Genomic DNA, 12415 nt, shown 5'->3' with positions numbered 1-12415 from the left:
ATTTTCGATTATTTGCTAAAGTCGTAGTTTCATTATTTAAAGTAGTTTTTTGTAGTTGTATTCATGTTATGTAATTTCTTTTGGCTAAATTTGGGCCATTCAGAGTCGGAAAGTCGAGGGAAAGACATTCTTACTAATTGATTGAGCGAGATTTGAGGTCGGTGACTTGTCTAACCTTATGTAGGGAAAATCCCCTTAGGATGTGGTACTATTATAAAAATTTGTGATATGTGAGTGCTGTGTAGGCGAGGTGACGAGTGCGTACACAAGCTAATTATGGAAAATTCGGTTCTTGCTGATTTGTCATCTTTTAAAATACATTAATGAAGTTGTCTTCTTTTAAAATACATTAACATAGTTGTCTTCGTTTAAAATACATTAACTGAGTTGCCTTAGCATATGTAGGGATCATGTTTAGCCTAGCATCACATGTCTACGTGCCTTAAGTCTTACTTGCAATTTGTGCAACATGCTTAGTTGAATTACATGTTTCCCTTGATTTAAAGTAAAAACTTTAACTATGAGCTTTCTTGCCATAAATTCATTGTTCCTTCGGTTACCTGCTGCATATTTACTTTGGGACTACGAGGCGGTTCCTCGGGAGATCCCCCTGCACTGCATATTTACTTTGGGACTACGAGGCGGTTCCTCGGGAGATCCCCCTGCACTGCATATTTACTTTGGGACTATGAGGCATTTACTCGGGAGATCCCTCCTGTACTGCATATTTACTTTGGGACTACGAGGCGTTTACTCGGGAGATCCCCCTGTACTGCATATTTACTTTGGTACTATGAGTCGTTTACTCCGGAGATCCCCCTGTCTTGCATCTTTACATTTGGGACTACGAGGCGGTACCTCGGGAGTGCCCCTGTTGTTTACTTCTATTTACCATGCTGATATTTTCTGAAACTTCTTCTTATTTAAATTCTCAGTTATTTCAAAATAGTATTATATCTCGTGCCTTACTTTTCTTTTAAACCAATAGGGTCCTGACCCGAGCTCGTCACTACTCTACCGAGGTTAGACTTGGCACTTACTGGATACCGTTGTGGTGTACTCATACTACACTTCTTCACATCTTTTTTTTTGCAGCTCCAGGTTCTTCCCACTAGACCAGATACCAGTTAGTTGGACCGCACGTGGAGACTTCAAGGTATATCTGCCAGCGTCAGCAGACCTCGGTGTCCCCCTCTATCCTTACTATGTCATTTTTCTTATTTTTCTTTGGACTCTAATGTATAGAGACACATAGTATATTCTCTTAGAATCTTATGACTCATTTCTATCGGGTTCTGGGAGTTGCAGATTATGGATCTATAGTTTTATATTTATATATCATGTGTTGAGATTAGAGTTAAATTTATTATTTATTTATTCCGTAAATTATTAGGCTTACCTAGTCTTAGATACTAGGTACCATCACGACATCCCATAGAGGGAAATTGGGGTCGTGACATTTTGAATTAATTAGTTACTCTACTTGAATTAATAAATATAGATATCTTATAATTATCTATAAAAACAAAAATATAAGAAACTATAATATTCATTCATATTGGGGAGTAGTTTCAAGTTGGAGTTTTAAAATTATTTGCAAATAAAAATAAAAATTACCAATTCAAATTGGGGAGTATATATATATATATATATATATATATATATTTCTCTTTTGCATAATTCCAAATATTCTGAATTCATTTGGCAAGGCCTAGCCTTAGTAGGAATATTATCCTCCGAAAAGTCTTCTTCATATGAAATACTTATTATGTGCTTTTTCTATAGTCTCAACCTCAGAACCATTGGGTGATACAGTATAATACTAGCAACAAAACATGTTTTAAGAATAGACTAGTATGCAAAAGTTCAACACAACACTATTTAGCCTATCATTTAAGCTAAATGAATATCTATGTTATAAGAAACTAAAAAAATTTAAAAGTACCCGAGACTGCCAAAGTTGTGGTCAAGTATTGTTTTCTTATTTTTATTTCAAATATAAAATTCTTACACAGGGAGATTTACAACAAAAATTTAGAGAGAGGTGAGAGCTATATGATTCTAGAGAGAGGTGAGAGCTATTAGTTGAAGTCTGTCTCTAACTAAAGAATTGAGATCCTTATATAATGGATCTGTCTAAAAACAAACAAAAACTAAATAGTAAAATGACCGACAAAATAATTACATTATGGCCGACAAAGAAAAAGCTAAAAGAGAAACGGACAATTTACTTTATAAAAGTATATTCCTGATAACCTCTCATGGTGGGGTCAGATGCTTCATTAAAGCTGTTCGTCTCTATTACCCCAATTATTCAATGGTAGGGTCTTCAGTGTCTCTTTCAGGCTTTACCTTTTCCTTTATCATTATTGACGGAAGATTCTTCCATGCCTTCTTTCATTTTCTTCAGGAATTCTTCAATTTCAGCTAAATTGACCTGTTCTTGTTGGCTTTCTTGGGCTTCTCTTACCAAACAGGTTTCTTCATCTGTAGTATTTCCTATTGAAGCCATTGAAACATCATCTGACATTTCAACTTCGAAATTTCTTACTAGATCTCTTTTTATTTCTTCAAAGTAAGAAGCAATAATTTTCTTCTTAGAAATGGCTCCTTTTTTTCATTTGAAGCCGTCTAGTAACTTGTTGGAATGGACTAAATTCTTCCATTTCGACATTTGTCTTTTCTTGTGCTATAAGCTTCAATCTTTTTTTTGATTTCTTCAATAATCTCTTGTCCATAAATTTTTCCTTGATGGTCCGATTGAAGCAATTTGTTCCAGAATTCTGTATAAAAACTTTGTTTAAACATGTGAATCCTTCCCTGGTCTGGTTTACTTCTACATCCCATGTCATAATGCATGGAATTGATAACTCTATAAAGAAGCACATCGTTGCTATGCCATCGAAAAAGATATTATCTTTTTGTAAAGCGATAATCCTGGGAGATATATTTACCCATTGAGTATATAAACTCTTAAACATTGGCAAAAGTATTTTTTAAAGATGGACCATATGATATCCACCATTTACGGAACCAATTTGGTATCTTTTGTGCAAACAGATTGGAACATAATTTTATGAACCAAAAGTGTTTCCTATTAGGATTCTCATATAATAAAGTTTTATTACACTTTCACTATAATTCGAGTAATTGAACTTTACCTAGACTTTTTATTCTGGATGAGTATATTATCTCTCCTTTGATGTACTTATTCCCCATTCATCTGAGGCTAGTACCTTTTTTATAATAACTTTAGAGAAATTATAAATTCTCTTCGTATTAGCTGGATAAAAATGCTGAATTTCAGCTGAACCAGTAGATGAGAGGATTATCTCATAATTGATTCTGTATTTATAAGCCGTGGCAGCATATGATGCTGTATCAAAATACCTGGTCATGATTTGCCAAGGGTTATCCTTTCATTTTTTGTCAGATTGTTCCAAAAGAATTATCAATTCTTTCCTTTCTTTTTGGTTATAAATGTAACGACCCGGCCGGTCGTTTTTAGAGAATTAGACCCGAACCCCTATATATTGCTCCCTCTAATTTATTTTGTGATATGTAACTTGCCGGGAGGATTTGTTTTTGGTTTCAAAGTGAAATGGGACACATAGCCCCTGAAATGGAAGTTTAAGTCTTAGGAATCGACCGTAGTTCGAACTGTATGAAGACGACTCCCGAATAATGTTTTGATGGTTCCTATAGCTGCGTAGGGTGATTTTGGTCTTAGGAGCGAGTTCGGATGTTGAATTGGAGGTCCGTATGTCATTTTAACGTCAATTGGCGAAAGTTGGAAATTTGATAAATTTTGAAAAGTTTGACCGGGAGTGGACTTTTTTATATTGGGGTCGGATTATGATTCTGGAAGTTGGAGTAAGTCCGTAATGTCAATTATGACTTGTGTGACACATTTGAGGTAAATCGGACTTGTTTTGATAGGTTTTAATCTGGGTGTAGAAGTTTGAAGTTTTAAAGTTCATTAGGCTTAAATTGATGTGTAATTCATATTTTTAGCTTTGTTTGATGTGATTTAAAGGTTCGACTAAGTCCGTATGATATTTGACGACTTGTTGGTATATTTGATTGAGGTCCCGGGGGCTTCGAGTGGATTACAAACGGTTAACAGACTAGAATTGGACTTGTGAGGATTGCTGAAGCTGGGACTCATCTGGTGTAATCGCACCTACGGGGCCCCCATCGCTGGTGCGAGCTTGCAGAAGCAAGCAATGGGGCACAAATGCAGTCTGGAAGGAAAATTCCAGAGATCACAGGTGCGGTGTGGAGACCGCAGAAGTGGAGTCGCTCCCGCGAAAGATAGAACGTAGAAGCGGAAGTACTCCACAGAAGCGGGCGCGCAGGTGCGACCCTTTTGATCGCAGAAGCGGGATTTTGGACATAAGTAAAGTCCACACTTGCTATGGTTTTCCGGCAGGTGCGGAGCCGCAAATGCGGTGGAGCCCTCACAGAAGCAAAATCGCTGGGTAGAAAAGGGGAAATTTTGAGGATTTGATCCCATTTTCATTTTGGGACTTGGAGAGCTCAGATTGAGGTGCAAAATTGAGGGATTTTCAGAGGGAAACATTTGGGTAAGGATTCTACACTTGTTTTTGATTAATATCCACTAATCCATCGTTAATTCCATCATTTAATTAAGGATTTGGGTTGAGAAATTTGGGGAAAAGTTGGAAAGTTATTCAACTGAATTTTGGGGTTTTGATTGAGGTTTGGGTACCGGATTTGAGTAATTTTGGTATGGGTAAACTCGTGGTTGAATAGGTGTTTGTATTTCGTGACTTTATCGATTCCGAGATGTGGGCACGAGTCGATTTTTGGGGCGATTTTCTAATTTCTTGTTAAAGCATTCGGGGTCGGAAAAGCAAGGGAAAGGCATCCTTATCGATTGATTGAGCGAAATTTGAGGTAAGTGACTTGTCTAACTTTGTGTGGGGGAAATACCCTTAGGATTTGGTACTGTTGTAACGATATGTGATATGTGAGCGCCGTGTACGCGAGGTGACGAGTGTGTACATGGGCTAATTATGGAAATTTCGTTTCTTACTGAGTTGTCTTCTTTTAAATTCCTTAGCTGAGTTGCCTTAGCATGTGTAGTGATTATGTTTAGCTTGGTATCAAATGTCTACGTGCCTTAACTTTTACTTGCAATTTGTGCAGCATGCTTAGTTGAATTTCATGCTTTCTTTGATTTGAAATAAATCTTTAACTGTAAGATTCTTGCTGTAAACTCGTTGTTCCTTCGGTTAGCTGCTGCATATTTACTTTGGGATGATGAGGCGGTTCCTCGGGAGATCCACATGTACTGCATATTTACTTTGGGAATACGAGGTGTTTACTCGGGATATCCCCCTGTACTGCATATTTACTTTGGGACTACGAGGCGTTTTACTCGGGAGATCCCCATGTACTGCATATTTACTTTGGGACTACGAGGCATTTACTCGTGAGATCCCCTTGTAGTGCATATTTACTTTGGTAGTACGAGGCCGTACCTCGGGAGATCCCCCCTATCGTGCATATTTACATTTGGGATTACGAGGCGGTAGCTCGGGAGTACCCCTGTTGTTTACCTCTATTACTGTGATGATATTTTCTGAAACTTCTTATTGTTTAAATTCTCAGTTATTTCAAAATATTATTATATATTCTACCTTACTTTTCTTTTAAACCAGTAGAGCCTTGACCTGACCTCGTCACTACTCTACCGAGGTTAGGCTTGGCACTTACTGGGTACCGTTGTGGTGTACTCACTATACTTCTGCACATCTTTTTGTTCAGATCCGGGTTCTTCCCACCAAACCAGATACCAGTGAGTTGGACCGCACATGGAGACTTCAAGGTATATCTGCCAGCGTCCGCAGACCTCGGAGTCCCCCTCTATCCTTACTATGTTGTTTTCCTTATTTTTCTTTAGACTCTGATGTATAGAGACACTTAGCATTTTCTCTTAGAAACTTGTGACTTGTTTTCACCGGGTTTTCGGAGTAGTAATTATTGAATGGCAGTTTTATAATTATTTCATGTATTGAGAATTGGGCTTCAGTTTTATATTATGTATTTCCGCAAATCTGTTAGGCTTACCTTATCTTAGTGACTAGGTGCCATCATGACATCCTACGGAGGGTGAAATGGGGTCGTGACAATAAACCTCAATGTTATCATGACTATCATCTGCCAATGCCGAGGAATATGATGGAGGACTTTTATCTGTGTCTTGTTTGGATTTCATAAAATCCAAAAATTCCTTGTACATCGGGTGGTTTGTATTAAGACTTGATGTACCTGCGATATTGGCAGCTATCAGCTGCTAATTTCCTATCTGGTCTAGGATATTTCCTCTGCCATAGGAAGATTCTGATTTTATTCCCCGTTCCCTCCCTCGAGGAGGTCTATATGCCGGTCTCGTATCCTGACATAAAATCAAAGGAATTATTAATTCAAAAATTATCTAGTAAGAAAATCAGGGAGGCTATTATCATATCCCTTTTGATAAATAATCTCAAAATCAAATGGAGTTAACAAGGCTTGCCATGTTGCAAACATCTGTTTAGAAACATCACGTTTACAATCTTTATTAGAGATAAACTTTGCTGCTTGGCAATCTGTTTTTATTAAAAACTTTTGATTGTATAAATCGGTCTGAAATTTTAGTACAAATTTTACTATGGCAAGGATTTCCTTAGCCACAGTAGCATAATTCTTTTGGGAATTATTCCATTTTTCCGAATAGAATTGAACAAGATATTCTTGTTTATCAGTTGGGAACATTGTTTTAATATTCCACCATATCCAATATTTGAGGCATTAGTTTCAACAACCTTTGCCCAACGTGGATTAGCAAGAGTTAAACATGGAAGGTTATTAATCTTTTGTTTAATTCTTTTAACATATTATGTATGATTATTCTTCCAAGGCTTTGGAGTTTTCTTCAATCTTTCATATAAAATTGAAGTATCCTTAGCAAGATCTTTTATAAAAGGAGAAATATAATTTAATCTTTCCAAAAATCTTTGAAGCTGAGTTTTATCAGTAATTATATCAGGGAATTTAGAAGCAAATTCAATACTTCGCTGGATAGGAATAATTTTTCCCTTTTCAATATTATGACCTAAAAATCTAATATTAGTCTGAAAAGGGCCATCTTTGGTTTAGAAATGACTAAACCATTTTGAATTATAATTTTCCTAAAAAGATCCAAAATTTTAAAATGATTATCAATATTTTTTGAAAATACTAAAATATAATCAATATTAACAATTATAAAATTTGTATAAGGCATCAAGATATCATTCATTATTTTCTGAAATTCAGAAGGGGCACTTTTTAAATAAAAAGGCATGACATTCCATTCATATAGACCCATTGGGACATTAAAAGCCGTTTTATATCTATCTAACTCAGATATTTGAATTTTCCAATAACCAGATTTCAAATCAAATTTTAAAAATATTATGGCGTCATGCAGTCTATCCAATAAATCCTTTTTATTAGGGATTTGATATCTAATCCATTTTAAAGCCTTATTAAGGGGTTTATAATTAATATCTAACCTTGAAACTCCTCATTCTTGTTCAGCATTCTTATTAACATAAAAGCAGTACAAGACCATTTAGACTTTGAAAGCGTTATAAGACTGTAACGACTTGACCGATTGTTTTGAGAGTAATAGCCCCGATCCCCTGTTTACTGCTGTCCTCGTATCAGTTTTTGCTTATGGGACTTGTCGGGAGGTTTTGTTCGTGGTTTCAGAGTATTTTGGGACACTTAGTCCCTAAAATAGAAGTTTAAGTCTTAGGATTTTGACCGTAATTGGAACTGTGAGAAGACGACTCCGGAATGGAGTTTCGTCAGTTCCCTTAGATCCGTTGGATGATGTTGGAATTAGGAGCGTATCCAGAATATGAATTGGAAGTTTATAGCTGATTTAGCTTGTAATGGCGAAAGTCGAATTTTTGGGAAGTTTGACCGGTACTGAACTTTTTGATATCGGGGTCGGATTCTGATTCCGAAAGTTGGAGTAGGTCCGAGATGTCGATTATGACTTGTGTGCGAAATATGAGGTCAATCAGACGTGATTTGATAGGTTTTGACATCAGTTGTTGAAGTTTGAAGGCTCAAGTTCATTAAGTTTGATTTGGAGTGTGATTCATGTTTTTGTTGTTATTCGATGTGATATGAGGGCTCGACTAAGATTGTATGATATTTTAGGACTTGTTAGTATGTTTGGTTGAGGTCCTGGGGGCCTCATGTTGATTTTAGGTGGTTAACAGATCATTTGGAAATGTGTTGGATTGGCTGAAGTTGCTGCACCTTGTGTAATCGCACCTACACATTTTGGGACGCAGGTGCGGCACCGCAAAAGCGATTATGGGCCTGCCCAGCCGGGATCGCAGAAGCGGTTAGAGTCTCATAGAAGCGGACTCACAGGAGCGGTGAAAGGAAAACAAAAGCGGGCGCGCAGGTGCGGCCACCTCATCGCAGAAGCGGACACAGCCCTCTTAAGTCTCCTCTGCACCTGCGATGGAATTTCTGCAGGTGCGGCATCGCAAGTGCAACTAGAGGTCCGCAGGTGCGAGATCGCTGGGCAGAAAAGCGGAAATTTTGAGGGTTTGATATCATTTTCATTTTGGATCTTTGAGAGCTCGTTTTAAGGCAATAATTCAAGGATTTTTCAGAGATAACTTTGGGGTAATGATTCTTAACTCGTTTATGGTTATATTACACAAATCTATAGTTCATTTCATCATTTAATTAAGAAATTTGGTTGAAAACTTTTGGAAAATGGGAGAAGTTCTTCACCTAAATTTTTGAGTTTTGATTCAGATTTTGATATCGGATTTGGATAATTTTGGTACGAGTGAACTCGTGGTTGATTGGTTGTTCGTATTTTGTGACTTTTATCCAATTTCGAGACGTGGCCCTGGGTCGACGTTTTAGGATGAATTTTGAAAATTTTGTTAAAGTCTTGATTTCATTAATTAGATTAGTCTATTATAGTTGTATTTATGATATGTAATAGTTGCGAGTGATGGGATCCAGGTGGATTCAAAGAAGGTTGAAGCAGTGCAGAGTTGTCCCAGACCATCCTCAGCTATGGTGATCCGGAGTTTTCTTGGTTTGCCGGGGGTATTACCGTCGATTTATAGAGTATTTCTCATCTATTGCAGCACCTACGACCAAGCTGACCCAGAAGGGTGCTCCATTCAGGTGGAAAGAGGAGTGTGAGGAGAGCTTTTAGAGTCTCAAGACAACTTTGACTACAGACCCAGTATTGGTAGTGCCTACATGTTCAAGATCTTAAATGGTTTATTGTGATAGATCGAAGATTGGTCTCGGCGTGGTGTTGATGCAGGACGGTAGGGTGATTGTTTACGCGTCTAGATAGCTGAAGGTACATGAAAAGAACTATAATGTCCACGACTTTGAGTTAGTAGCTATTGTTCATACCTTGAAGATTTGGCAGCACTATTTGTATGGTGTCCATTGTGAGGTCTACATCGATCACCGGAGTTTGCAACATCTATTCATACAGAAGGATCTTAGCTTACATCAGCGGAGGTGGTTGGAGCTGCTTAAGGATTATGATATCACTATTGTGTACTATCACGGGAAAGCCAATGTGGTGGCCGATGCTTTGAGTCGTTGGGCGGAGAGTTTGGGGAGCTTAGCATATCTACCAGCAGTAGAGAGGCCATTGGCGTTGGATGTTCAGAACTTAGCCAGCCAGTTTGTTGGATTGGATATTTTTGAGCCGAGTCAGGTGTTGGCTTGTGTAGTCTCTCGGTCCTCGCTTTATGATCGTATCAGGGAGAGTCAGTATGATCACCCCCATCTACTTGTCCTTAAGGACACGGTTCAACACGGTGATGCTAAGGAGGTCACTATTGGAGATGATGGTGCACTGAGGATGCAGGGCAGGCTATGTGTTCCCAATGTAGATGGTTTGCGTGAGTTGATTCTCCAGGAGGCTCACAGTTCGCGGTATTCCATTCATCCGGGTGCCTGAAGATGTATCACGAATTGAGGCAACATTACTAGTGGAGGAGAATGAAGAAGGACATAGTGGAGTATGTAGCTCGGTGTCTAAATTTCCAGCAGGTGAAGTATGAGCATCATCGGCCAGGTGGGTTGCTTCAAGGGTTAGAGATTCCGAAGTGGAAATAGGAGCGGATCACTATGGATTTCATTATTGGGCTTCCACGGACAGAGCGGAAATCTGATGCAGTTTGGGTGATTGTAGATAGGCTGACCAAGTTAGCTCATTTCATTCCTGTGATGACTACCTATTCTTTCGAGCAGCTGGCTCGAGTTTATATCCGCGAGATCATCAGGCTTCATGGCGTACCGGTATCCATCATCTCTGACCGAGGTACACAGTTTACATCACGGTTCTGGAGGGCCGTACAACATGAGTTGGGTACTCGAGTGGAGCTAAGCACAACATTTCACCCTTAGACGGACGGGCAGTCCGAGCGCACTATTCAGATATTAGAGGATATGCTTCGTGCATATGTGGTGGAGTTTTGAGGTTCTTGGGATCAGTTCTTTCCACTTGCGGAGTTTGTCTATAACAATAGTTATCAGTCGAGCTTTGAGATGGCACCGTACGAGGCTTTGTATGGTAGTTGATGTCAGTGCCTAGTGGGTTGGTTTGAACCGAACGAGACTAGCTTATTGGGTACAGACTTGGTCCAGGATGCTCTAGATAAGGTTAAGGTGATTCAGGATCGATTTCGTATAACCAGTTCAGACAGAAGAGTTATGCATATCGGAAACTTCACGATGTTGCATTCATAGTTGGAGAGCGGGTCCTGCTCCGAGGGTCACCCATGAAGGGTGTTATGAGGTTCAGAAAGAAGGGCAAGCTGAGCCCAAGGTTTATCGGTCCATTTGAGGTGTTGCAACGTGTTGGGGAGGTTGCTTATGAGCTTGCCTTACCTCCCATTCTAGCAGGAATCCATCCGATATTTCATGTTTCTATGGTTCGGAAGTATCACGGCAATCCGTCTCATGTGTTGAATTTCAGCTCAGTCTAGTTGGACAAGGATTTATCATACGTCGAGGATCCAGTGGCTATTTTGGACAGGCAGGTTCAAAAGTTGAGGTCAAAGAACATTGCTTCCGTGAAGGTTCAGTGGAGGGGTCAACAGGTCGAGAAGGCTACTTGGGAGACCGAGCATGATATGTGCAGCCGTTGTCCTCATCTTTTCACCACTTCAGGTATATCTATATGCTCGTTCGAGGATGAACGATTATTTTAAGAGGGGGAGGATGTAACGACCCGATCGGTCATTTTGAGAGTAATAGCCCCGATCCCCTATTTACTGCTTTCCCCGTATCTTTTTCTGCTTATGGGACTTCTCAGGAGGTTTTGTTCGTGGTTTCATAGTGTTTTGGGACACTTAGTTCCTAAAACGGAAGCTTAAGTCTTAGGATTTTGACCGTAGTTGGAACTGTGAGAAGACGACTCGAGAATGGAGTTTCGTTGGTTTCATTAGCGTCGTTGGGTGATTTTGGACTTAGGAGCGTGTCCGGAATGTGAATCGGAGGTCTGTAACTGATTTAGGCTTGAAATGGTAAAAGTCAAATTTTTGGAAGTTGACCGGCAATGGACTTTTTGATATCAGGTTCGAATTCCGATTCCGGAAGTTGGAGTAGGTCCGAGATGTCAATTATGACTTGTGTGCGAAATTTGAGTTCAATCAGACGTGATTTGATAGGTTTTGGCATCAGTTGTGGAAGGTTGAAGTCTCAAGTTCATTAAGTTTGATTTGGAGTGTGATTCATGTTTTTCTTGTTTTTCGATGTGATTTGAGGGGTCGCCTAAGTTCGTATGATGTTTTAGGACTTGTTGGTATGTTTGGTTGAGGTCTCGGGGGCCTCGAGTAGATTTCAGGTGGTTAACGGATCATTTGGAAATGTGTTGGATTAGCTAAAGTTGTTGCACCTAGTGTAATTGCACCTGCTCATTTTGGGCCGCAGGTGCGGCACCGCATAAGTGTCCATCGAGCCGCAGAAATGATTATGGGCCTGCCCAGCCGGGACCGCAGAAGCGGTCAGAGTCTTGCAGAAGCAGACTCACAGGAGTGGTGAAGGGAACGCAGAAGCGGGTGTGCAAGTGCGGCCACATCATCGCAGAAGCAGACCCAGCCCTCTTATGTCTTTTCCGCAGCTGCGATGGAATTTTCGCAGATGTGGTGTCGCAGGTGCGACTAGAGGTCCACAGGTGCGAGATCGCTAGCCAAAAAAGGGGAATTTTGAGGGTTTGATCTCATTTTCATTTTGGATCTTTGAGAGCTCGGATTGATGCGATAATTCAAGGATTTTTCAGAGAGTACTTTGGGGTAATGATTTTTAACTCATTTATGGTTATATTAAGAGTGAACTCGTGGTTGATTGG

The 12415-nt window shown here is 39.4% G+C and overlaps 1 long non-coding RNA gene across 2 annotated transcripts; it reads left to right on the top strand.

Annotated features, from left to right (window-relative positions):
- The first annotated feature begins 2179 nt into the window (after positions 1-2179).
- On the top strand, positions 2180-6028 carry LOC138903601 (uncharacterized). Of its 2 annotated transcripts, XR_011412917.1 has the most exons (3): positions 2180-2320; positions 2411-2477; positions 5794-6028. It is a non-coding gene; the product is annotated as an uncharacterized lncRNA (long non-coding RNA). The 2 variants fall into 2 exon arrangements; XR_011412916.1 differs by lacking the exon at positions 2411-2477.
- Positions 6029-12415: the final 6387 nt, after the last annotated feature.

The sequence above is a fragment of the Nicotiana tomentosiformis genome, chromosome 12, assembly GCF_000390325.3.
Source record: "Nicotiana tomentosiformis chromosome 12, ASM39032v3, whole genome shotgun sequence".
NCBI classification, from domain to species: domain Eukaryota; kingdom Viridiplantae; phylum Streptophyta; class Magnoliopsida; order Solanales; family Solanaceae; genus Nicotiana; species Nicotiana tomentosiformis.
This window is presented reverse-complemented; position numbering and strand designations above follow the sequence as displayed.